The following is a 27,235-nucleotide window of genomic DNA, read 5'->3' on the forward strand; positions in this document are numbered from 1 at the left end:
TCTTTTCACTTTTTCGTTCTGTCATGATTCTGCAATATTGTATGAGCCAGCTGAATTCTCGCTTCCACAGAAATGAATTTTATAAAAATTTACAAAAAGTATTAGTAACAGTTTTACTGTTGTTTTCTCGACCATTCGAATCGACTTGTCTCATGCTTTCCTTTTGATATTTAAAATGGTTTAAAATATCCGATTTTACATTTTACTCGAATTTTCGTGTAAAAGTCGACTGGAAGCGCAACAAACCGACTCAAAAATTCACAAATAAGTATACAATCGAACTTTCTTACTCGAAATAAATTCAAGATTTCAAATAAAGCGACTGGTTTCGACGTCGCTGATCTTCCACGTTCCCTTTGACGCACAAAGCGAGCAGACTTCAAAAATTCTTGTAAGTATATTCGATGCCTGGCAGCCGTACCTCTCCAAGAAAATGTTCAAGGATTTTCACCAGATAGAAGCAACATCCACTGGCCGTCAGAACGCCTTCCACCGCTGAAGCATCGTGAGAACCCTGGCAGAAAACGCGAACCGGGATACAGGACTCTCGGAAAATTTTCCTGGCCGATTTCTAGATTCCCAGAGAATTTATTGCGGAGCCACTGGGCGATCGTCTTGCCCGCCATTGCCGGCGAAACTTCTTATCGTTGGTCCCGGTTCAGCGGAAAATGAGAAAAACCGTCGGTGAGTCGGGAGAACAAACGGAGATGCGAGCCATGAATGAGCATCAGAGAAAAAGCGTAAGGGACGGTGTGTAAGAGAATGTCGAAGCATGTGTCGAGTAAGGGATGGTGCGTAAGAGGAAGGAAAAGAGGCAGCGTAACAGGGAGAGAGAACAGTGGGTTGGTACGGATTGTAGAGGTGCAGCGCGAAGGGGGAGGAGGAAGAAAGAGAGGGGGTCTCGAGAAATCTTTTAAGAGATGCGACGCTTTAAGGACGTATTAAAAATGGCAGGCGGCGGAGAGGCCCGAGGTGCAGCCTGCAGTTTACTGTGGTATAAATTAGACTCGCTGTTCCAGCATAATCTGATATATTAACGAGTCAAACCTCGGTTCTGCGCGCCCTCTCCCCGGCGTTCCCGCGCGAGAGAGGGGGAGAAAGAGAGAGAGAGAGAACGGCTCGGAGAGTCGGTTCAGGTGAAAAGAGAGCGGGAAAAACGAACGGAGAGAGAGAACAAGAGAGGAGCGAGGAGTTCGCAAGGCCGCGGAGGGGCAGGAGGGAAGCCCGCGGGACGTATCGTCGATTTTTACTTGCTTAGTATCTCGGTTATAGTCTCGCAGTTTTTACGGTCCGACGATCTCGCCGGGCTTAACGCCGTAATTGAAATTGTGGCCTTGCTTATCGGCCTGTCGTAACACTGAGAAATGGATCTTTATTAGGGAGCCGCGCCGGGCTCAGAAGTACGCGCCGTGATGAAGGGCGCTGAGAATATTCGTTGGCTGCGAAACAGAGCGAGAGAGAGAGAGACAAAGAGCTGAGGAGAGAGCAAGGGGGCCACAGATGGAAATGGGGATTAAGATAAAGAGGGAGGAAGGGGCTTCGACAGAAACAAAATGATATCGAGTACGCCGAGCGAGGAGGGAATCGACTACGCGCAGACTTAAATACTCCGCTTTACAGCGCTCGCCTCGGGCTACGCTCGCCCGGTCGTGGGCGTCTCGATCTTTTAAGCGAGACGCGAGCTCCTCCGAGGAAACACCGACTGCTGAAGTTACCTGGGAATTATCGAAATTCTGGTGCCACTCTGTTGCTCCAGAAGTTCCGATTTTGTAGCTGGCTGATTTCCCAGGGTTAGAAAATATTAGCTTTCATTCTTTTCTTACACTCGGCACACGAGGTATGCTACCAGTCAATAATGAAGTTGGTTATTTAAAGGTGGACGTTACGTCATACCCATAGACATATAGAGATAGACTGCGCCGTCTTATGGGCGAGTTGAAGCCCACAATGGCGGCGCGCGGTACAAAGAGTGAGAGAGAGAGCATTAGCCGGGGTCCATAGCGCTCTCTTTCTATATGATGTGTCGACACATCAATTAGAAAGAGAGCGCTATGGACCCCGGCTAATGCTCTCTCTCTCTCGCACGCCGCCATTGTGGGCTTCAGCGCTTCGTTCAGGCCGCGCAGTCTATCTCTATATGTCTATGGTCATACCCAATCTCAATCAGTCAGTTTTTCATCGACTAATGTCCGTATTGGATCTAAGAACGAACCTTCGGACGATACGTTCTTTTCTACTCTTCTCTTTCTTTTTTTCGGTTCTAATCCAGCAAACGCAGCGGCCGTCGACCTGACGAGGTCGCGTCTAATTAACGGCATTATGGATTACAACGAAATAGTAATTACCAGGACAGGACGAAGAAAAAGAGCGGAGGAGACCAACGTAATTACCGGTGCGCCGTAAACAGATTACGTCGGGAGGTCGATGAGAATTTACTTTCGAGTCGGGCGGACGATGATCGGCGAATGGTGATGAAGATTGCGTAAAAGCGTGACGCTCGCTAGTAATGAGAAAGAAGCCGCCTCATTATGATTTATTTGTCGCGGTCAATTAGAGCAGTCGGTCGGTCCGCCCGGCTCGGCTCCGCTCGGCACACCGAGTCGGTCAACGATGGAAGAAGGAGAAGAAGGCGATGAAGGAATTACGTGGACTCTCGTAAAACAGCTTAACGGTCTCTCGGGATAGTATCGAGTGCGAGTTAAGTGGGTAAAAAAATTGCTACGCCTGAACGGAGAGACGCGTTTTTCTCGGCCGCCTCTGATAATTCGTCGAAGCACTCGTTGCCCCGACCTTTCATGCCTCTCTTCCTCTCCTCCGTGGGCTTTGTTCGGTCTCAGTCTTCCTCCTGATTAACTTACGTCTAAATCAGGCCAGCCCCAGCCGAGAAAATCCCGACTACTTCGCGACTGCCCACCGACAAGGGTCGTACTCGCAATTGTTCCCGTATTTACGATCGCCTTGCAATTATAACCGCGATTTCATTCCGTTTCACCGATAATATTCCGTCACGTGTAAACAAACGCGCGAACAAACGTCCGATTACACGATCGCGTGATTATGCGTTTGTCGCGCGATTTACACGGTCGATTGATAACAATAATCGACGCGGTCGACCGACGTCGATCGGGATTTTCGGGATTCCGTGGAAAAAATGCCGCGCACACCTCTTCGACCATTTACCCGGGAATAATGATCTCCCGCTCTCTACGGTACGGTGTCTCGCTTCGACCGTATCAGCTTCATACATCGTTAGGTATACCTTGTCCCTAATTATAAGTCTCATTAATGAAGATTGATTTCGAATTCAACGCCCGTAATAAACACCCGATTGTACAGCGGGCGCCGCGTAATCACGGATACCCTGACGCTCGGAGGGCAGGCTATTAATTCTTATTAAAAATCGTTAGCGGAAGCGTCTACCGTCTCGTCGGAAAGCTCAATTTGTTAATCACGAGACTGGCTCGAGCGGTGATCCGTGAATCGCGTTTCTCGCAGACACCGCGACGCCACAACTCAGCCGAGGATGGTAACTATGCACCTCGTTGTGACTTGCAGAGTCCAACTTTTCATGCGCATCCTGCGGCACTGACATGCATCAGTCGTACGGTACGCTTGACTCAGTCAGCAATCTTGCAGCAACATTCTAAACCTTCCTGACACATTGACTGCCGTGTTGTTCGATATATTTCTCGATTTTTAAAAAATCATTGTCTTGTTGAGAGTACATCATTCGTTTTTTCTAAGATGCTTTTGCATGGCACGACGGATGAAAAACAGAAGACAGGAAATTTTTCATGATTTATTCATTATCTCAGTTTTCATGTTGAGGGACTTACATTGATTGGCGTCTGAGCCATCCATCCGCCAACACAGACCATCGTCCTGTTATTCTCTCGAGTTACCGTTTCTTAACGAAATTAAGTTAAAAGTGACTCTGTAATAATGGCGCGCATGGTAATCGTCCTGTGACCGATGTAATGCGGCTGAGAACCGCGATATTAAATTCTGATTGGCCGAATGAAAATTCCCACAGGGTCCGGGCACCGATGCGAGTAGGCCAACCGATGATGGGAACTAGCTGGAAGGAACGGAGGAGAGAGAGAAGGAGATGGATGAAGGAGCCGGTAGAAGGGGGAAGAGAGAAAGTGTCTTTCAGTGAATCGCAAAGTAGAGGAGAGGGAACGATAAAATCTGTCGTTTCTATTCCGTTCGAGGCGGCGCGACGTGGCGGCGGCGCCGCGACGGGATAACGACCGTGCATTGTCCGGCGTCGCCGGTCTGATTGGTGCATTTCCGCAGGTGCAACAAGGCGCGACACGAAACGTAACGAGAGCCTTTTCGACGAATGCCCCGGCGTCACTTTTATTCCGAGGCTTGGCCGAGCAGCTCGCGAGGCCTCTTACGTATGTATCGTAAGCATCGGCGTGCGGCGCGTAAGCGCACGGAAATACTCGTTAACGTCACTTCTCGTCGCTGTCGTAATTCAAACCGCTCTCCGGCTTCTTCTTCTTCTTCTTCTTCTTCTTGTCCCCCCTCCCATCTCTTCCCGTGATTCTCTTCCCCCTCGTGCACGGTGCCCCGCGTACGCATTCTCGTCCCCCGCTATCGTTTTGCGTGGCATGGACAACGAAACCGCGACCGACCGTACCAACGAAAGGGGGACAAAACATTCCACGCCATTTACATACCTTTCTTACGCTATCTCCACGAGCCTTCCCAGTTATCGTATTAGTCTACTCGAGTCCCACCGTCTTCTGGGCCCCGGTCGAGGACCTCGGCTAATCGGCCTTTATCTCCGATGCAAATTGAGCCTCGTACGAACACTTCATATAGAAAGAATCTTCGTTGATAACGGTGAAAGCCAATTGCTGGCGATCGCCTTCCTCCTTGCTACAGCTCTATTTATCATGATATTTCCCTGAAAAATGTTTCAAAACATGCACCAAAGCTTTACAAATTCTTCTGCAAGTTCAATGTTGCTCCCTGCTGCTAAGTGATCCCCTCTGTTCTCAAACAAACGCTCCACAGACTTTGCCACGCCTCCACCAAACATTCGAAATCCTTTCTACTAAATCGAAGAGGGAAGAACGGCGAAGAATCGATCGCTACAGGATACATTAAGGTATCGTCAAAAACGTTTCTCGATTTGTAGCAATGCTTTCTCAGGATTGTAGCCGACTTCAACAGTGACCTAGGTCTGGGTTACACAATAGTCTGAAGTTTGATTCGGTTGTATGTAGACCGCTAGGACTGATGTCGTATCTGATATGTAATACATGTACGGAAACAATGTATGTTTTATATTCAAACTATCCACTCTTGCCATGAATTCACGAAGCGTCTCGAGCACTTACCACAATCACATGATCGTTACCAGATACGGTTAATCATTAATGATCTCATCGGCGAAGGCAAAGCGAAGAGGAAAGAGCGGCGAGGAATCGGTTGCTCTCGTTTCCGAGATACATCAAGGTCCATTCGGCGGCGCGGTGCGGCGCTCCGGAGCGAAGGTTGAGCGCATTGGCGAATATTACGACCGGACAATGGGACCGGCGGATTCACGAGCATAGGGGAGCGAGGCCTTGTCTCGTATAAAGTCTTCTCGGATACCGAAAACGTCTTTCTGCATCGGCCCTGTGGCCGCGCGCTGAAATAAGTGCGCACTTGTCGCACGGAAATCCTCGTTAACGTCAATTCTCGTCGGCGTTGTAATTCAGGGAACGTATCCTCGCTTTACCTCGGCGGTTTCCTTTTTTCTGTCACGTACCGGCGCGAGTATATACGTCCCGCTGTCGTGACGCGAACTTTCCGCCTGGCAATTCGCGCGCGCATAATGGAAACATGCATTCGTTTCACTAGAGAGGTGAAACGAAACGAGCCGAACCGAGCCGAGCCCGTACAATGCCGGCTCCTTCGACGCCGATACAAATTTAGTATTAAATGAATACGTCCGAGAAGTTCCGTCTCGTTACGCTGCGCTCGTTGTCCCCTTTTTTCCCCCCGTTGCCTGTTTATCCGAACCGTGAATTCCCGAACGATAGAGATACAGGCGCGGAGAGTAGGCTGCTCGTTCGACTACGACGCGAATAAATACAAGCTGACCGATATAACGAGCGCGGCGAGTGCGGACAGAGCCGCGCCAGGCACCCCTAAGTGACCGTACGCTACGAACAATGGCGGGAATATTTTCAGCAGTCGCCATAGTCGGCTTTTCGCGAGTCGTTAAGCGCATTGTGCCAACTTTCCGGCTGTTTTCATGCGTTCAAGATCGCTGGAAAACGGTCACGGATAGCGTTAAAAGGCAGTTATCAGCGTGCAAGGTCTCGGGGACTATGCAGAGGACCCTTATGCGGCGGGATGGTCGATCTTATACCCGGACAAGATATTGCTGCTTCAAAATCTTCCTAACCTGGAGCATCTTCGTTTCTTGCTTTGGAAAATGCGAGAGGGGGATGAAAAACTGAAATGGTGCGGATAACGAACATCCTGTCGAACAAAGTATTGTTTCGGAGAGTCTTTCATACAGTTTTTATTGTTGATATTCTCGATATCCGTGCCATTCGGACCCCTGATGAAGCTAGCCGCTGTATTCGTTTGGAAAAACAATTCCGAAAGAACTCGGCTTACGCCCGAAAGCCTCGACAGTGAAAACCGTATAAACCGTTGGACGCGGTGTTTCGAAAAATATTGATCCCGATATCGTGATCCTGCCCGATTCCTCGCGATCATTCGGCCGGCATAGTTTTCGGCGCAGAAATTCGAACGGGCGCGCGAGTTTCTTTTCACACGGGACCGAGTTTCTCAGAAGTCGATTCACCGACGGATAATGGCAGCTCGGTGCCGGGGCCCGTTACAGCCAGGACGGCGGCGGTGTTTCGGAAAGCGAAAGAAAGTGGCGGTTTTTCTTGTTTCTCGCTTTTTTTACGGATCCCAAGTGTCAGAACGAACAAGCCGGATTTGCACGCGGACCTCCGTGCAGGTAGCAATCGGCTTATTTCCAATCGATTCGGTCCACGGTCAGCTACCACCTCTCCCTCCAATCGTTGCTCTCCTCTCCCTCTCTCTTTTTCTACCTGGTCTCTTCGTCTACCATTCAACAACGCGCAACATCGTTCCCTTTTCTCTTCTTGCGTCCTCGTTCATCCTTCGTTCGCGATCACTTCGGTCCCTGCGGTTTCTCGAAGCGTTCGCGTACGAAGATCGCCACTTTCTGCCCGCGACGTACTCTTCTGATTAGCGGGGATGCCTGGCTTATCGTGTTCAAAAAATCGATATTTTCCCATTTACAAAGAATTGAGCGATCGGAACTTCATTTTTTGAACGAATAGGCATTTACGAAACTAGTAATTAATACATAAGAATAAAGTGCAAACGAGCAAGTTAATTTTTCGACGAAATGAAAATCACCTTGCTTGGCCCATAGCGCGGTGATTTCGCGAACGAAAGCAGCAGAACGAGCGGGTCTGCTGTTATCTCTGCGGAGTTCATCGAGAGGAAGATCGTTATTTACGATCGTACGTGCGGCGCCGCAGAACACACGTCGGCGGAATTAGCGTTTTTAGATCGAACAATTTCCCGCGCGTATAAAATTCGTTTCCCGAACGTAGTTATTTTATCGTTAACCGCGACCCGTCTGAACAAACGATTGCGCGATCGCTTAGTGCCTCGGGTAGGTAGGTAGGTAGGTAGAAAGGTATCTTCGGGGTCGAGGTATCCTTAGATTCGTTCCTTATCAGACGGCGGCATAAATTCCGGTTGCATGCGAGTCTCCATTCACGGGCCGCTTTACATACCCGTAACATTCGACTTATCTACTTGTCCTGGATCGTGTCCGGACGACGTAGACGCTCGTTTTCGAGGGTCCACTCGTTTCGCCGTAAGTGGTTCGATAGTCCAGGGCTAGGGACCTCGATTCCTCCTTATCTCGATACGAGGGAAACGTTCTCGCGGGTCCCCTATTCGCGAGGCCAGGCCTCCGCGTATTGACTCGTCTCGCCCTTACTTCTAATCGGATACTAATAGGTCCTCGAGGACGATAGCGGCGAAGAACGCCTACGCGATCCAGCCAGTCGGACGATTTCAACGCACGATTCTCGTTTGCGTCCAATTACGCCGTACAAATATATATACGAGTGCGCGCCAGATCCCTTTTGGTTTTCCCCCTTTGCGCGATACTACTTCCTCCGCCAGCGGTCCTCCGTTACGCTACGTAGGCAAACTGCCCACGGGCCCTTGGATCCACGTAGAAAGAAAATTAGGATACGTCGGACCGAAGCGGACACGCCGAGGCAACCGTCCCATGGCAAATGTTTGAATTAACCGGGGTGTAATAGAGCCGTCGTTCCCCGGGATACACGGACAGCTATTTCTCTCTCTCTCTCTGTCTCTGTCTGTCTCTCTCTCTCTCTCTCTCTCTCTCTCTCTCTCTCTCTCTCTCTCTCTCTCTCTCTCTCTCTCTGTCACTTTTCGTGTTCGGTATCTCGCGATACAATCGTGTAACCGGGATTTCAGACGCTGGAATTGGACAAAGGGGAGCCGAGTCCGGTGAGTCGTTAAAACACCGATACTTCGGGAAATGAAGCCGCGGCCAGATCGCCGTGGACGGAATACCGAAGGGGAATTAGACCGCGTGGGGCAGACGGTCGCGCCAAGACGATCCTAGCTCAGCGGAATTTCAAACACTGATTCCAGATGTACAGTGGCTTGAAAAATATTCTCCAACGTCTACAAATATTGTCCTTCCCACGTAATAACTTTATTAACTTGATCCAGAATACTAAAATTTAGATAGAACGTTCGTGAGTCTGGTTGCAAACGAGTCCGAATCTCGAGGTCCAAGGGTTATCGTCACAAATGATGTTCGAATCGCGCGACAATGCCAGCGGCGAAAAAGTCGAGAGGAGGATGGAGGATGAAGGTGGAGATGTGGGTGCGTTGCGATCGGGCCGGGTGACGAGCCTTGCAAAAAGGAGGAGGAGCCCCAGCCAGGCAGTGGTTATTCCGAGAAACGGCTCCATTAACGAAATGGCCGGACAAACGAAACCGAACGGTGCCCCGCGCGATCGTGCGCAATACACGCAGTCCGTGGGTCCGGCAGCTTGTGTATCGCTAGAACGATCGACTACCTCTCTTACCGGCGGCCTCGAGCAACAGAGAAAGTGAGTTAAGAGAGTGGCGGGGTCCGAGAGGAGATGCAGCGATGCGGTGGATTTCAGCATCAAGGCGGTGAGGCCTCTTTGAAGGTTGCATCTGTTCCTCGTTGCTTGGCAAGGCGCGCACCGACGATTCCCGCTGCCCTCGCAGAATTTTATTATCAACGTCCGACGAGAACTCAAAGAGCCCACGTATTTCGACGATGCCGAGCATCGACTTTCGCGCGAGCGCGCGATCACGCCGATAGAAATCGACGTTTCGGAGTTCGTTTACTTTTTACGGGAAAGAAATTGCGGACCGAGCAACTCCACCTTTCTCACCTCCGCTCGACAGTGATCCTCCTATTCGAGGAATTTCGGCGTCTCTTGCCGAAGAACACACTGTGTCCGACAATCTGCTTTCTGCGCGCTGTCTCTATTATCTCTATTTTCTCCGCGAAATCAAATCTCGTTTGACTCGGCGTGCAATCTTCCGGGAATGCTTTGCGTGCATGCTCCGCGTAGATCGGACGGGGCTCCTTTTATTTTTTATGGAACACATCATACCGTTATAGTCGGCGAGAGCAGAAAAATCGCGATGCTACGGGAAATTTGATCTTTGGAAATCCGTGCGTAGCTGGCTTCGAGTTACGCGTCTCATCGCGAATAATCGTCGAAAATGTTAGTCGTTTCTTTCTACTTATTTTTGCAATTCTCATTCTATGTCTGCTTGTACGACCCGTCCTGAGACTAACAGAGATACACCTCGTTCGAAACAGAAGTTATGTGGAGGTGCGAATTGCAGATTGTGTGATCCTCGTACATACTACGCTCACATTCCAGCAGGTTCTCTAACACAAAGAATTGAACGGCGAGAAGATTGTTTCAAATTGTGGCAGAGTCACTTTTAGTGTCTCCACCGTGTAGTCATTCGAGTGCACGAAGTTAAGAGTATGTTCTATGCCGGAGCAAGGTTCGACAAATTGTTCGAGAGCCTCGGTATCGAGGATCCTCGCGTGAAATTCGTCGCTGTCGGCGCGTCTCTGGTTAAGGGAACGCGTGTAGGACGGCTCGTAAAAGCGGGAACACCGATCCTCGACTTGTCGCCCGGTTGTTCGCGCGTTTTTCTCGCGTCGGGAAGGATATTCCCGGGTGCAGGATAATACCGGTGCTTCGGAGCGTGCGTTACACGCGTTCTGCTTACGCATTTAGCAGACATCCTGGCGGAGGTAGCCCGGGAGGAACGTTAAGCCAGCTATTAAAAGCGCGATAGACCGTAATACCCGTAGTTAACCGAACGCGGGCAGCTCACTGCATTTAGCCCAGGGAACTGCGAAAGTTACGGGCATTATTATCCATCCGCTCTACCGACCGGCCTTTTTCTATCGGGGGCCGTGGAAACGCGATGCCGCCCCGCCGCCGCCGCCGCAATAAAAGCTATTTTACTTCTTAATCCAAACCACTGTAATTTTCCGTCGCTTCGAGATAACTACCCACCCCGCCCGCGTTCACCTCCGAACCGCATTTTTCCCCATTACGATCCGACGTCGTTCCCGAAATCGAATTTCATCGATACAAGCGAGAGATCCCGCCCAGGCTCAAACGATGTTTCATTAAAATCGCGTTTTCGTTGCGAGCCGGCGGAAAATGTGACGCTGATGCACAGCAGCAAGGACTCCAACTAATTATAAATTATTCGGGATCGACACAACGCTACGATATTTTCACATAAGTTATCGATAGACATCGCATAACTTGATGACATCATCAGTCGTAACAAGCAACAGTCTCAAATAACGTTATCGACAAGATTCGCGAACAAACTTGTCACATAACTTAACAGAATTAGACAGTACTTGTGAATGTGGTGCTGAATCCCAAGATCTAGATCGCATCATTTGGCAATGTCCAAAATATAAAGATGAACGCGATGCACTCCTATCAGCTCAACTCCGTTGCAAGTACTGCCTCCCGACTTGTATAAAATGCTTCTTATGTGGCCCAGATATTAAAGGCCTATCAATTATCTTCGATTTTATTAAGCGACGTGCAAAATTAAAATCTAACCTCATTAAATTAACCAAGTAGAAGTTATACAAACTAGTTGTAAGTTAAGTTAAGTTAAGTTAAAAGGTGCTATTATATATTGTTATTATTATTATATACGGACAGAGGTCCTTTTATACAAATGTTTACAGTTGTTTACAGTAGAACTGATAAAAACAAAAATTGTTAAGAGAACTAATATGTAATATGTGAATATGTTCATGTATTGTATATGCTACATAAACCGCGTACTTGGTTTAATGCATTAAATAAATAAATAATAATAATCACTTAACAGAATCGGACGTTTTACGCGTGACAAGTGACAAACCTAATACTTTGTTTCTCTCGTGTATGCTATTTGAAAACCGATGCACCGGGGGTGCGCGCACGAGACGTCACTCATACAGCAGACGCAAAGATGCAATTTGATCAATTATCGGGGCGACTGGGAGCCGCGTATCTCCGGCAGCGATACAGCCATTATCTGTCATATTCAGGGTTCAATTGCCGGGTTGAGCAAGGCTTTTCTCTGGCGTGGCGCGTTTATCAAACTAAGGCGCAGCAGTGTCATCTGATAGGGGCGTGCATGAGTCACTGTTTCGCGCGTATGTGTGCACGTATCCGATAGTCGCGGCGAGACTGCGAGCCGAAAACACGAAAAATGCGACTTCTAGTAATTTGCATTCGAAAAGGCCGCGGCCGAGAGTAAGACAGATGTAAAACGGTGCTAGGGAGAGAGAAAAAGAGAGAGAGGAGAGCGAGAGAGGACGCTGGGTTACGAGAGAGGTATGCAAAACACGGGGAAGTATCTTTCTGAGAATAAACGGGCCGGGCTACCTGCGGTGCTCTTAGCCGTTCTGTAATTGGCCGTGCAAAGTGAAGCGCATTCTTATTTTCCCCGTTACGCTCGCTCCCGTTCGGAGAGCGGGTTGCATTGCGCGTTGCGAGAGAGTTGCGTCGCGCCTCTTGAATGCCGCGGCTTCTAAGCACCGGATATACGATAATTGCTTGGCAGTGACGGCCCCGCGATTGTAAAAACAACGCTCTTTCCATCCTCTTTCCAGAAAGAGGCCACTTCCGCGGCCTACCGGCTACGATTTCCAGAATTGCCGGTGCTCGGCCCCCGGTAATTGCCAGGCGAAATGATCGGCTCTCGGTGACCTGGTCGGATCAGCTTTGTGTTTCGCAGGACCGAACAATATTAATTCCACGGCCGGCTACCAGGGAGGGACACACTGTGGAAAAATAAAGCCGGACGAATATGGAATTACTTCCGCGTTCTCCGAAACCCAACACCGTAAACTGGGAAATTTATTATCGAACGGTACATTGATCTTCGCGGCTGGGATAAGAATCGCGGGAGCTCGCGCGCAAGCATCGCCGCCGTCGTCGTCGGTTGGGAAATACATTAAGGGAAGAAAAGGGAGTGAGTTAGGTTCCGTTCTCGAAAATACTTTCCCCCCGATATTTTTTCCCGACGGGAGCGGGCGGGTTCGCGCGAAGCCTACGGAATCGTATGCATTATGGATTCGCCGAGTGACGGGGCCGTCTCAAATAAATCGGCGTACAAAGTGCGGCGGGAGCAAAAGTTGGTCTATTCCGAAGCCGCCGCGTGTATGTATAGTATATACGGCTCGACGGGATCGCTGGCGACGCTCGTAACGCGAGCAATTTATTCGTTACAGTCGGGCTGATTCGAGTTCGACACGGCGACCCCGTTCCCCACGGTCCTCTTATTCAAATCGTATCTTCCAGGAGCCATTTTCGATCACAACAACGGTATTGACAAAACCGTTCCCTCATGTGAAATGCATGAGGACAGATTTTTTCTCGTCGCGTCGTCGGCCCGGCCTGGAAAAGTCGCGCGAATTTCCACCGACACACACCGGAAAAGCGGCCCCGTCGTGAAAATCGCCGAAATTCCGGCGAAAATTAATATCTCCCACTCGAAAGCAATATGCTCAAATATTCGCAGTACAAAGCAATTCGTGATTGTCACGATTAAACAATTGTACCTTTATTTTCAATTCAAATCTTTTACCTGTTACATTGGGCGTTCTTATAACAGTTGAAAATTATAACAGTTGAATTAAAATCCTGAATAGGTTATATGTGTACGTAATATCCGGTGCTCATTCTTTTCCGTTGAATAAATCCCCCGGTATTATACACGAAGTACAATACCATTTGAATTACCATCACGCTCGCGTTCGCTGGAGTGAATACGATAAACCCAATTTTCGATGACTCTGGCAGATTAATTAGGTCATATCTCACCAATAACACGAATGATATTTGCTTTGAGCTCGTCAACAGATGTGGTATGTTGGAATATCCGGGAGATTTAACATGATGCCGCAAGAAAAAGTCCAATGGTGTCAAGTTGCCCGAATTCGGACAGTTGACATCAAACATCGTTCGCGAAACGTTTTCCGAAATAAACAAGACATTTATTAACAATATTTGTCAATTCTCTACGATTCGCTACGAGACGATTTGTATCTTCTGCGTTTTCAGATGTGCTGCTCGAGTTTGTCTATACGTGTGGAGTAGTGGGTCTGCGGGGGGTCTCCGCGACGGCGAAACGAGTGTAATTTGGTGGCAAGGCGGGGTCCAGGGATTCTTCCAGTTCGCGGGACGCGCAGGTATTTACACGGCGGTGGAGTGTGTTTATGAGCAGCGGTACGCGCAATTTAACATCGACTAGTTGATTAGCATGCGAGGAGAAGCCGCGGCGCGCGGCACGGACGAGGCGTTGAATGATCGCTGCTCGAAAAACCGTGTCAGCTCGGACGTCAACGATTTTAGCATAAGAATACTGGGTTCTCGGGACAAGCGCGGCTCCGGTCTGCGTTCGTACGCTCATTGTCCCGACCGGATGCTAACACGGGGAACGGGCCGCGAAGAAAAATAGACGGCGTCGCCGGCCCCGTGAACTACACCGTGATCGAGTGCAGTTATGACGCCCGGGACGGCGCATTTGTATTCGAATAAACACGAGCGTGGGAGGTGAGAGACTGAATAATAACTGTCGGATAGCGTCTCGCTGTCAGAGAGGCGAACTCCGCTCGCGCGCGCGGCCGAGCGAACGTTGCAGCTCTCTCCTCGCATCTTCATCCGCGGAAAACGCCTCGCCGACAAAAGGATTCCATTAAAAGCCAAGCGACGTCGCCGCTCGGTTTCGTAATTCGAAATTAAACGCTTAAAGCTTATGGGACGCACAATTTAATAGGCGGCCGCGTTCTCGCATAACGATCCATTCTCAACCGTCGCGGAACGCGAGAACAACTCGCTTTTGTGTTGTGTTTGCCGTTGACAACTCTTTACAGATACGAAACCGGGCAGTGGCGTTACGCGGATCACGTTTCGGCAAAGAAGAGACTCTAAGCTTATAGTTGCTGAACCTAATAATGAAACATAAAGCGAAATATAGTTCCATGGAAAATCTAAGTCGGGGTAAACGTTACAAATAGTCCAGTAATCCAATTTGACTCCTAAATATGACGACGGGTTAAACCCGTCATATTACGCAAAAGAGATGGAATACTAAAATTTTGGCGTTACCTTAATGAATTATATTAGACTTATATTCATGAAAAATCTAGCTTCATACACTATCAACAGACATGCAGCTTAAGCGTTCACTGGACAGGTCATCCGACGTTGACGGTTTTTCGGCGAGTGTCGAAGAGACTGTCGTTGAGTAGGAATGGAAATTACCGTTGTCAACGTGATTGCGAACGAGCCGGATTCGCGGGGCCAATTTGACGGGCGTCGGCTCCCGACGGTGGTGTAAAATCATCGGACGTTGTATCTAACGCGGCGGCGTCCGCTCCGTTGACTGACAGGTGAGGCTACATTCAATTTTTGTAATCGAGCCCGGGAGGGCTCTATTCGGGCGCGCTTGCTCCTCGGGAAACCCCGGCGCGTGGATTCGGCAGTTTCGACCCCCTTTTGTGCCTGACAGTTAAACCACAACCATTATTCTCCCCCCGTTCCCGTCCCCGGATCCTCTCGCCACCCTTTCACGGCCCTGGCAGTGCGCGCTGTAACCTTTTCTGCTGGCTCCGCGGGCTGGTAGCCGGTCCGGGTCCGGTCGTGCGCTTCGATAGCGGTAGATAACCGACACGAGCTGGGTACAGAGCGAAGCACCAATTAGGAATTAGATTTCTCCGGGATGCCGGATCTCTTTATTTGCTCTCTTGGCGTGTCTCTATGTTCCCCGCTGCGATCTCCGCGGCTCTACCAACGACCACACGTACAAAACCGCCTTCTGCTCTCCGTTCCTGATGCTCTGGCTCTCTCGCAGAGCTGTTCGTGTATGTTAGCCGGCCGGTCTCGCTACGTGTCTCGCGAGAAGAAGACAGAGAACAGAGAAAGGAACAGAGAAAGGGGGAACAGAGAGTACCAGCTCTAATGAACGCTGAAAATTAGCCGCTATCTATTCATCTGGCTGGTAGCTCTCCGCGTCCTGCCGCGAAGAAACGAACCCCGAAGAGGCAGAGAACGGAAGAAAAAGAGGAGCAACGAGAACACCCGAAGCTACCGGCTCCTGTCGTGTGCCCCGAGAGCTTCCATCGGGATTTAATTCGATCGTCCATCGCGGGAGACGCAGACGGTGAAATCGTTGCAAAATCGTACCGCCCTACGACTTCTAATCAAATTAGCGACTACGGCGAGCCAGAACCGACGAGCAACGACACGGTCGTACTCGCGTTCGCACCGGATTTCTGTTTCGGAATTGCTCACTTGCATTCGGCACAAGCCCACCTACGTTTACCATGAGTCTGCTTCTGCACAGAGTACGAAATACACTTAGGCGAAAGTAGAGGAATACCGGAACCTTAGGGACAAAAATATGCAACTCTGAGTGTAACGCAGTTAGCTCTCACGTGATTCTTGGAAATAGTTGCAACGAGGTCCTGTTGCGATTTTCCGCGGATGCAACACAATTCATTGAATTCGACGAACACATAAAATTGTCCGAACGATTCGAAGTCTGAAATTCGGTTAGGTCCGAAGTGGTGGGGCGGATGGAGGCGTGATAGTAATTTTTTGATTCGGTGAGTTGCATAGGCGAGGGGGCGGTACAAAGAAGCTGTAGATTACGGTTGACAAGAGAAGGAAAACAGCTTCCGCGGAGACAACGAGTTTACGAGGTAAAACCACGCGCATAAGAAGATATAAAACACCGCTCCCGGAGAGCCTACGTTATTCCAGGCTGGATAGAGAAGGCAGGACTAAAAGCGGAATGTCGTTCAGCGGCATAACTCCAGGAAATTTGTAGCGCGACGGGAAATATATTCGCTGGTGCTGGTCGTTGGTTCTTGCGCGACAGGCATAACTCAGTCGTTCGTTATTTCCCGGCAATAAAATTATTGCTTATTTATCGGGGGCGCGACGAGCAAGTAAAGAGTGAGAGAGAGGGAGCCAGACGACACTCCGATCGCGCTTTTGCTACCTGTTTTCCGCGCGAATCATCGGATTATTTATCGCGGCGCGCGATAATTAACCCAGGGGTTGGCTCGCCGAGCCAATTGATATCGACGATTGTGCAGCAGCAGCGTGGCCGTGTTCCGTCGAGCCGAGGCTAACGTCTGCCCATAAAACTGCTCCGGCAAAGCGTGCAGAGCCGCTGGCTCGGAATGAAATTTCCATCGTCATTGTTTTTCGACAATGTTTATCCGCCGGCATGAAATTCGTCACTCGAGTTTAATCGAACGCTAGCCTGGGCTAGAGAGCACGCGAGCGCGTCGCCGGAAACAAAGCCGATGCTTTCTTTCGAACAACCCCAGCCATCGATATTGGCGAGCCACGATCGAACGTGCAGATTCTATTATCATGAGCAGGGACCAGCAGCATGACCAAAGCATCCGCCGACGCCGACATCGACGCTGCCGCTGCTGCCTAGTCGAGCAGAGTTGGTCAATCGGGGATCTCTCTTGGATTACGCTTTACACGGATCCAATCCCCGTTCCTACCCCTCCTACCTAATTAAACGGAACTAATACTGACGCTGCACGTAGTCACTGAAAACGCCTATCACCCTGTCCTTCTCTAACATCCACACATCTATATGGTTCCACTCCCTTTACGCCGCCATGGGAGCATATACACATACAGAAATTGACTCGTGTACGGTTCATTCGCGCATTCATCGGCCCGTTGAATAAGACAAAGTGAATTGAATCGCGACCTACGAATTTACGAACTCCTTTTTAGTCGCATCATCGCGATCCCCGACTTCTTTCACCTCGGTAATTCCTGAAATTCTAATTGCGTGGATTTATTGCTCTAATTCCTATTGTTGTCGATTTTGCCAACGTGCTTGTATCTACGAGACCGGATTTACACGGAGTGACTCCCACCCGTTCCAGTGGTTCCTTCCGGGCTGATTTAAAACGATACTTTTAACCTTCTCTTTGATGCAATCATCGCAGAACTGTTGAAAAAGCATTCAATATCAGCGAAAGAAGGTTTAACTATTTAATAATTTATAAGAAGAATTTATAATGAGAGTTCCCCCAGGCAAATTGACATTCTTTCTCGGCATACTTCCCGGTTCACATTAATCAAAGAAAATTGAACTTTCGCAATGAAGGTGTACTCTCAAGAAACATACATTTTCTGCTCTCTGGAAAATTACGGAGTGCAGGCGCTGTGACGAAACAGTAAAGCGAGACTCAGATTTATCTTGGGTTCGTTCATGTTCGTTTCACAACGTTATCGAACGTTCGTTCCGAATTGGCAATATTTTCCCCACATTGCGTGACGCTTATAACGTGCCAAACAACTTTTTAAATCCTTCTCGGCTGTGAATCATAAACGTTTCAAATCTATTAAATTAATCGCCGGTAAGTAACGTGTTAAGGAGGTTTATTTACCAATACAGGCCCTCGTACGCACTTACGCGCGCACTAATGAAGCTGAAGCAGAAGCAGACGCGTTCGTCTGCCGGCTATTATAAGGTCGTGCGTTTAGCATTAGCTTTATTAAATAAAATAGGATCAAGAGGATCGTATAGACCGAGGTTAATTGAATGATTGGTGCTGGTGAACTCGGGTCGGGTCGCCTCGCGTTTTCCTACCGAGCGTGTCGTCTATTCGACCACTCGAAATGTGCAGTGGTCTTCTCCACGCAATACACACGCACGCACACGCACACGCGGTATAACAAAACGAAGAAACAGTCTTCTCAAACGCCTCTATTCATATTACGTAACCGCACACACACATAGCCAGGCTCATTCATACGGCGTAAAACACTTCGGCGTGTTTCGTTTGACGCAGTTTGCGTATTAGTAATGCAAATTTCACGAGTTTCCAGAGATAGCACTTACCCGACTTTCCGGGTCGCGGGAAACCCATGGAAATTCGGGGACGCGTCAATTTTCATCCTCGAGCACAAATCGAGCGAATTCCACGCGCAGAATCTTCGACACGATACGCGCGTCTCTGCCGCAGCCTGTTTCGCCAATACTCGATCGAATATTCCTCTTCATTAATGGCTGAGCAACAGTGTTGGGCAATAAATAAATTTATTGAAATAAATAATTATTTAAATAATGATTTAAATAACAAGTTATTTGTTATTTGGATATTCAAATAAAACGCAAAAATAATTATCTATTATTTGAGCAAGTCTAAATGAATTTATTTAAAATAATAAAGTTAATTGTTATTTGCAAATACAATTTGCAATTATTATTTGTATTAGCAAATCATAAATTAAATTGTATTTTCATTTATTAATCCGCCCTCCGGACGAGCCCGACCACTGGCGGTATACCTGAAAAGGTTGCTATAGCAGAAAAAAAACGCGCACGGATCAGCTCCGAATCGGCCGACAACTTCAACTCCGACAGATGGACAACACGTGCAACAGACCCAAACAAATTGGTACAAAAAATAGTTGTATTTACGTAAATTTTATACATACGGGTAATCACGATATTCATTTCGCCACGTGTTCATTGTATACGTATACAAAATACAAGAAATAAGAGAAGACCAAAAACTATTTAATTGATTCTCAGTCCAAATAATAAATAATCTTTTATTTGCAAATAAGAAATAATAAATACGTCATTTTTGGAATTATGTAAATAATTTTTATTTAAATAAAAAGTTTAGTTATTATTTGCAATTAAAATCACATGTTTATTTATTATTTAATTATTTATTATTTAAAATAAAATTTGCCCAACACTGCTGAGCAATCTTGCCTGACGCGAGACGCCTTTCTTTAAAAAATCGTAATTTTCAATTAAAAACACTTTTTATTTTTCGTATTGAGATTCTTATTATTAGACTGCGCACCTCTATGTGAATTTTTTAATAATTTTAGCAGGTCGAAAGTGATGGAACAATACTCTACAATGCTTTCAATCTCTCTACTGTTTAAAATTAAAGCCGCTTTTTTTATTTTATAAATACACAAAATTCCCAGTTTATGCATTCAATTGGAATGCTGTTAACGTCGTCCAGATTATACTAACTGTGATTATGCCGTATCCAGATTATAAATAATATAAAAATCATAACATCAAATTTTTCAAATATGAAAAGGGTCAACATTAAACACACGGTTTGAAAGTAAAACATAATATCCAAACGTGGAATATCATTTATGGTTATTCCATCACATAATCTCGTACAATTTAAGTCTTGTATCATTATAAATTTTGAATATTATGTTCACCGAACAGCTTACTAACAATGGTTTAATTGACTGCAACCTCCTTGATCGATATTATTCACACACAGTTAATTACGAAATAAAACTTGATTGCTTCGACCTTGAAGATACCGCACCGAAGGCCAAAGTCGCAGATTAGGTAACTTCGCCCTATGTTGTCTCCTTTCTCATTGATTTCTTGCGTTGTCTCATTACGTTCAACGGGCAAGTCGCCGATTTTACGATCACCGTTGCACAATGCAAAACCTTCGTCGCTGTTTTTCAGCGATCCAGACTACGGGTAATCATCGAGCCCGTTATCGAGCACGCTTTTTGTGCGGCGCCGCGAGTTTAGGATCGCTTTTAATCGTAAGATGGATCATCCAATATCCCGTTCTTGCCGGCCTCCCGAAGGACGCGGGGAAACAAAGGGTGGCATTAATTCGATTATCGTCGCTGCTTTCATTACGTTAATGCGCTCGCAACGCGCGTTGCCCTTTCTGTTCGATTATTCCGTTATGCACTATGATCGACTTTTCTTCTAGAGCCTTGGGAAAACTGTGTGTTCAATTGTAATTTATACACTATGTACAATTCATTGATTAAAACTCTTTCAATGACTCCACAGTTTTGTATTCTACTGATTCAGTTATGTCATAAATGCATCAAATCCACAATTTAATAATGACAAAACACAGAATTGTCGCGAACTTTAATTACCCGATAATTAATAAGTACACAGATAATTTTTTGAGAACATTAAAAAATAGTTTCTTTAGAAATGTACACCTAATTCCACCGAGGACTCGATATTTCTTAATTGCTACGATGTTAGCAACTTTTAGAGGACAGCGGGCTAATGCTGTTTACTGATTAGTTCGACCTCTTTAATTGGTCGGACGCGTTAAAGAGTCGAACAGTTTCCGGGGGGTGGGGGTGGCACAAGAAAAAAGGAAGTAAAGGAGAAAGTCTGGGCGGTAAACGGCCGAGCGGGTCTTATCGTGTCACGTGGAAAGTCAAATGAAATTCCTGAGAAAGAATTAATTACACGCCGGCATTGCGCCGTCGGCGTCGGCGTCGGCGTCGGCGTCGAGGCCGTTACCGTTGTCGACCAGGGAAAGTATTTCGATGGATCAATAGAATCCAGCTGAATTGCATTGGAATCGAGCAAAATGCTAATAATGCCGGCACCGCATTGTTCGACGGACATGTAGAAGTGATTCACCGATACGCCAGACGACAATGCCTTTTTTAATATCGGCCCTCGAGAGGCGCGACTGTTACACTCGCGGAATTATTCTAATGAGGACTTCTGGAGTATCTAGTTACCGCAACCTCCACCTCCGCGCCGTCGATTCACGTCAAATATTTCATCGAGTCAGTACAGTCAACATATTTCCCCTATACGCCATTCGTTAACTTTTGCGGAGCTGCAATCGATAAACTGTTGGTCACTATGCAGACTTCAATGTCACAGCTGATTTTATGATCGGGAAAAGGAAGTACAGTAAAGCCTTGATCTAAGAAAAAGTCTGTGCTGTTTCTTGGATTGTGTAGTTCTACTATTTCTTGTGTAATTCTGTGAATTTGCAGTAAAAATTGTTCACAATTAATTTCGAGCACTGAATCAGACGCCCTAGAATATATGTACGCGAAAACATCGAATGTCTGGCGTTCGTTTGATGAATTCGCGAAAATCGGCGTCCGAATCACCTTAGCGGCTCGCAATCCGCAAGAAAGCGGCCATTAAAATGCAATCACGCGGCCCGTGGTTTGGTGGCAGCGTTCCACGAACGTGTTAAAGCAGAAGCGATAAGAATCGACGTGCGACACGATGGAATCAATTTTTTCGCCGGCCGGTAATGGGCGATTTAATTAAGATTGAAGCTCGCGTGGATAGGATCGATCCGCGAATTGTTCGCGGCTCGTTTTTCGAGAACCGAGCGCGTCGTATTGAACATAGTCGTCGAGGATCGGACCACCCGATGATTCGAGTGAAAGGATAGCGTGGAGATTACTTTTGAATCGCAGCACAATCGCCGCCTACTCGGAAATATTAATACCTCGTTGGCGGGAACGTTGAATCGCTTGGAAAGTCGAAGATATCGTCTCTATCGGCTTCGGCTCTGCGCTCGGCGCGGCGCGTCCGAGTGAAACGTTGATGTACGTTAATTGCTCGAACACGATCGGCAATTTGTATACCCTCGACAAATATGGATACCCGTAAAGTGCATTATCGGTGGAAACTATTAGAAGACAAAGCCGCCACGAACAATGGACCCGGCATAAGGAAGAAGGCGCATCACGGGGGCCGCGGCTCCGGCGAGTTCTCCAAGAAACATTTATTGCTCGAAAGGGAACCTTGGCATACATATCTATCTGTCACGATTCCCGATCACGATCCTTTCGTCGATTTCATAGGATACGGGGCCCGGCGAGATCACCGGGAAAAATAATATAATATCCCCGGCCCCATCTTCGGGGCCCCTTGAAAAGCTGGTCGAATCTCTCGAGCCGCGCGCGGGCACTATTATCCATTTATATTATACGTAGAGCGGATCGATCGCCTCCATCTCGACAATTACACCTTCCTCGATCCGCTTTGCCATATTTCGAAAGGTCACCGACGCGAAATAGGCTGCCATGCCGGGAGGTTAGGCGAGGGCCTGGTCGCGTCTCGCTCGCACGATCGCCTCTGCGGGGAGCGCAGAAGACCGATTCGAAGATAGCTGTGCCGGACGGCTCACGTCATAATAAAATTAAATTCATATCTGGGATCAAGGGAACGCGATAGCTACTGCGACATGACCTCCCGCTCATTGTAAGCAAACACGTATGTCCCCGCGTTTGTCTCTTCTCTCCTCTTCCCAATCCCGTTTAGCGTCTCTACCCTCCCCCACCCCTGTTCTCTCGCGCTCTTCGTTCCGTTCTCTCCTATCTCTTTCTCCGTCTCGAATAGTTTTGATTCATGAGAAGGGTGTAACCCGAGCATGCGTGTAACACGCTCGCGAGTGTGTGCGTTAGGCTCGCACACCTTCGGCCGTGTATCTCCGCTCGTCTCCGAGCGGCTCGTTCCGTTCTCGCGCTCCGTCTAGCGCGTTCTTCCGACGGACAAGGCGAAATCCGACACTGCATACCAGTAATTCGACTTCCAACCCGGCGCCCACCCTCTTTCTTCTCTCGCCTTCTCTTCTGCCTCCTCTCCTGCAGCCTCTCGTCGACGAAGACCCGTCTGCGAGATCCTCTCTCGCTCGCGTTCTCTCTCTCTCTTCCTCTCTCTACTCGCGCGAGCGGCCTACGTTTGAACACGTGTCAACATGTCGGTTGACATAGATTTTTCGCCGAGATAGAACCTCGAAAATAAGACGAGAGGCCCCGAAACGCACCCGGCAGAGCCTCGATCGGCTCTCCGTCATGGGAGCTGGTCCCGTGTGAGAAAGAGAATCGCCCGAGAGAGACCACGGGGGAGGAGAGAATCCCGAAAACCAGTTTGTACGTTTCGAGGAGAGGCGAGCGCCGCGCCGTTCGTAAAACCACGAGCCTCTTACAGGCCTGCCCGTGGGCCCGCGTTTAACACCGGCAGGCATAGTGTTGCATTGTTGGCCCCGCTCCGCTTTTAGAATCCTCGCGCTCTCTCTCTCTCTCTCTCTATCTTTCTTTCTCCCTTTGTTCCTTAATTGACGACTCCCTCTATCACTCCTTACGATGCGACGCAATGGTGCTATTAGCACTACGCGCGCGTTACGCTACCGGCAACTTCGACGAGATTAACGCGAGATCTTCGAACACCTGCCAAGGGAACTGCGTTTTTTTGTCAAAATCTAACTGCAAACTGTTTCATTAACGCATTCTCCGAAATGCAGAGAACTTTTACTTTGAATAAAAAATCGCAGTCTGATTATACAGCACAGTTCTTCGGAAATTTTGGAAACCGACCGACTACCAACCGATCACCCCCGATTTGCATCGAAATTTCGGAACGGTGCAAACCCAAACGAAAAAATTCCGGGAATCTATGCGACGATCTGAAATCGTTTATTTTTTAATCGAATAGTCGACATTCACAATATTTCAGGGTGGCACACTGCAGTGTCGGGCGATCCATATACCCGGTTCGATAATTTTCTTCGCGCGATGCCATCCACGTGATTCATTGGTCCGCGGCGAAAGACCAAGGTGTACATGTATGTACACGTACACGTATTACGTGTACACTGCGCCCTGGTACGCCTAGGTGAAAGTTGTGATATATCCGTTATAATTTCGTACGGTCGGCGTATTGCTTCCGTATGTAGGAACCATTTGTTCCGGAAAATGGTGCAATTTTGTCTCCCTCGGCCGCGCCGCTACAAGCGCAATACCTCCGTGGATATAATTTAAACAAGGGCTCTTTATGTAACACGCTCTATTTATTTGGGCATAGCTGCCGCCTGTCCGCCGTATACAATGTCCATGCGAAACGTCACACAATTTCTGTTAAACGTCCCCACCCTCTAATGGACGTGTCGACTGCGAAAGCTCCCGGACCTCCCGCAGAAATATATTATATTTTGCTGCTTCGACCAGAGACAATGGCTTTGAACGGCGATTGCCAATGCGTGCTAGCCACGGACACGATTTTTCGCGATACTCGACGACGGACTGTGGCCCCCTCGTTGCGAAAATCAATCCCCATAACCCTCCGTTCAGAGTCTTGTTCAAACATCAGCTTGTTGCTCGCGAAATATTCGCTTTCACAATGCCGATTCTATAAAGCTTTTTCGCGAAATATCCCTTGTAAAATCATAGTAGAGTCAACGAAATCGAAACCGGAAGGGTGAAATGTAACAATTGGTACTCTAATTTCTTATGTTACTGCAAAAATTCAATTTTGTATATGCGCAAACAATTGTGTTAGCCAAATATGAACGACGCGTGGCGAACAATGTGTTAATGCTGCAATGTCACTCTGCGGTCTTTCGATTTTCCACAGAATTTTCCAAAATAATTGCAGTAATTACAACACGAAGTATATTAGTGGACTTTTATAGAATGTTTCGTACATTTTAGACGCGCAAACATTTTGTATGGAAAAACCAGCGTGAAGACTTAACATTTAGAAAAGTGCTGGTTACCTCGAAAGTGTGAACTTTGCATGCATTTGTTTCTTTTTGGATATCATTTGGTACAATAAAACTTAAAAAGCGTAAATAGGATTGTAAGTAAAATTATTTTAGAAACCGTATTAGTTACTGTAGTTTGATCTTCTTTCCTAATAAACAGTGACTGTAATTTGTAGATTCTTCTTCGGTATCCAAAACAGGATACCGAACAGGAAAGAATGCACAGAAACTCGCACCATATACGATTATGGAGTCTTCTGACAGGTAGTACATATATCGAACCACCGCGCATCGATGCGGCAAGTAGAAAATGCCGCAACGGTCGGACAGAATGGTCTGAATAATAGGTAATACAAAGTCAGCGTAATCTACAACTAGTAGAATTAGTCACCGACGACGTGCACGATAAGTCCTGGCATGGCGGTCGGTTTTTACCTAGAGTGGTTGCCAGGTGAAAGGGGGGAAACCACTTCGAGAAATCTGCAGAAGTAAGTTTGAAGAGCGCGGAGTGGCGGCGCGGGACTGCCGAGGCGCGGTGGCACGACTGCTCGCTTCTTTTTCTTGGGAACGGTTTGCTATTAGCCAATCCGAGGTTCCAGATTCGGGCAAAGAAATCTCAAGGATAAAGTCCCGGCTCGTTCCCATGCAGCGGTACAATCGCGATTTCATAAGTCGCATGCGAGTAAATTGCACGGAAACGCCGACACACGAAATCGGCACGCTCGTCCGACACACAGTACTTTCTCTCCCCCTTTTACCTCGGAGCTTGGCGACGACGTACGAAATTTCCCTCGGCCCGGGTCCGGCACTCTCTGCTCTGTGCCCCCCTTTCCACTATACCCGCTGTCCCCAAGAGGACCCTCGTCTCGGAAAATTCGATTTCGAGGATTTGCCGGCGACAGACACGAGCTCGCGTCTTTCACGGAGCAGCGCGACACCAACGGAGACGGTGTTCTTCTACACGTACAAAAGCTATTGCTCGCTCTCTTCGCCGGTGACGACATGCCCCGCGTGGTACACACACACACACACACACACTTTCTCTCTCTCTCTCTCTCTCTCTCTCTCTCTCTCTCTCTGTTTCTCTTTCGATGCCTACGATATTTCGCGACTCGGGTAACACCTAAGTATCGAGATTGGTCAGCGAGAAACGAAATTGACCCCTGCGCTTATCGCAGCGTCAACTCGACCGAGGATCTTAGCAACGTGGGACGAAGATATTGTGCATTTTGCGTTCAAATAAAACTACGACAGTGTAACTAGTCAAATTCTATTGCTTGAAATAATTTGTTGATTCCAGATTGAAATCGCTATTGAAAAATGTATAGATTCACAGGTATACAAAAAATACGCAACTGCCACCGGCAGGAAATGTGCTAATTTCCTCATATAATCGCAAAAGACGCTAAATCACTTTTTGCCGTCACAGACGAGACTAAAGAATTATTCCTTCTCAAGTTATTTAACGACGTTCATAAAACAAGATCAAGCTATCAGGACTTTAAGTTCACGTCGCGGAGGATAACTTCAAGGCAGAAGGAATGCCCGGACCAGCCTTCAAGTTCTATTTGAGACCGCGTCGAAACGCGTTATCTTATTCCCCCACCAGGATTGAATTATCGTGCGTCCCACACGCTTTCTTCGCCGCGTTTCGAGGATCTTAAAAGAACTGCGTACTCCAGATATCGAATAGCAGCCGAATCCGAGACACGGTTGAAAAATAGTAGCTCACCTTGGTACGGCGTTTAGTAGTCGAAGAAACGATCCAAAAGCGGGCACACTCCAAGGAAAACGATCAGAGACACCACCAAGAAATCGAGAATCCCCGATGGCACGTTTCTCTCGATCCTCTCGTTCTTGAAAGGGGTGCGTGGCTGCGAGCGTGTCTGCGTGCTTAAGGTCCCTCTCGCGTGCTGCGTAAGAACTCTTTCTCGGTGTCCGCGAATCGTAGCAAAAAGTAGACGACGAGGACACGGCCGAGTTCTCTCCTCGCCACGGTTCGTTTTCTGGCGGTTTCTCTCCGGTCGGATCTCTCCCCTCTGCCCCCACTCTCTTTCTCTCTATCTCTCACTTCCCGCTTTAATTGCCCTCCTTAATATGCGAAACGGTGTACGAATTTCAATGGGTTCGCGTGATTATTAATTAAGATGTTCCAGCGAATCGCGGATCGGGACCGGTGCGTCTACACGGTAAGGTGATCAGCTCGGCCCGGCCCGATGATTGGTCAAGCGGAATCAATGTCTTTTCTCTCTCTCTCTCTCGAAGCCTGATTAATTA

At 47.9% G+C, this 27,235-nt stretch overlaps 1 protein-coding gene across 3 annotated transcripts in view; it reads right to left on the reverse strand.

The window, feature by feature from the left end:
* LOC143208633 (latrophilin Cirl) overlaps positions 1–26,780 on the reverse strand; it is a 427,202-nt gene extending 400,422 nt beyond the window's left edge. For all 3 annotated transcript variants that reach the window (XM_076423213.1, XM_076423211.1, XM_076423207.1), the window contains exon 1: positions 26,691–26,780. The gene's annotated coding sequence lies outside the window, so the exon portion shown is untranslated. The remainder of the gene's footprint in view (positions 1–26,690) is intronic.
* Positions 26,781–27,235: the final 455 nt, after the last annotated feature.

This window comes from Lasioglossum baleicum, chromosome 5, assembly GCF_051020765.1.
Source record: "Lasioglossum baleicum chromosome 5, iyLasBale1, whole genome shotgun sequence".
Classification (NCBI taxonomy): domain Eukaryota; kingdom Metazoa; phylum Arthropoda; class Insecta; order Hymenoptera; family Halictidae; genus Lasioglossum; species Lasioglossum baleicum.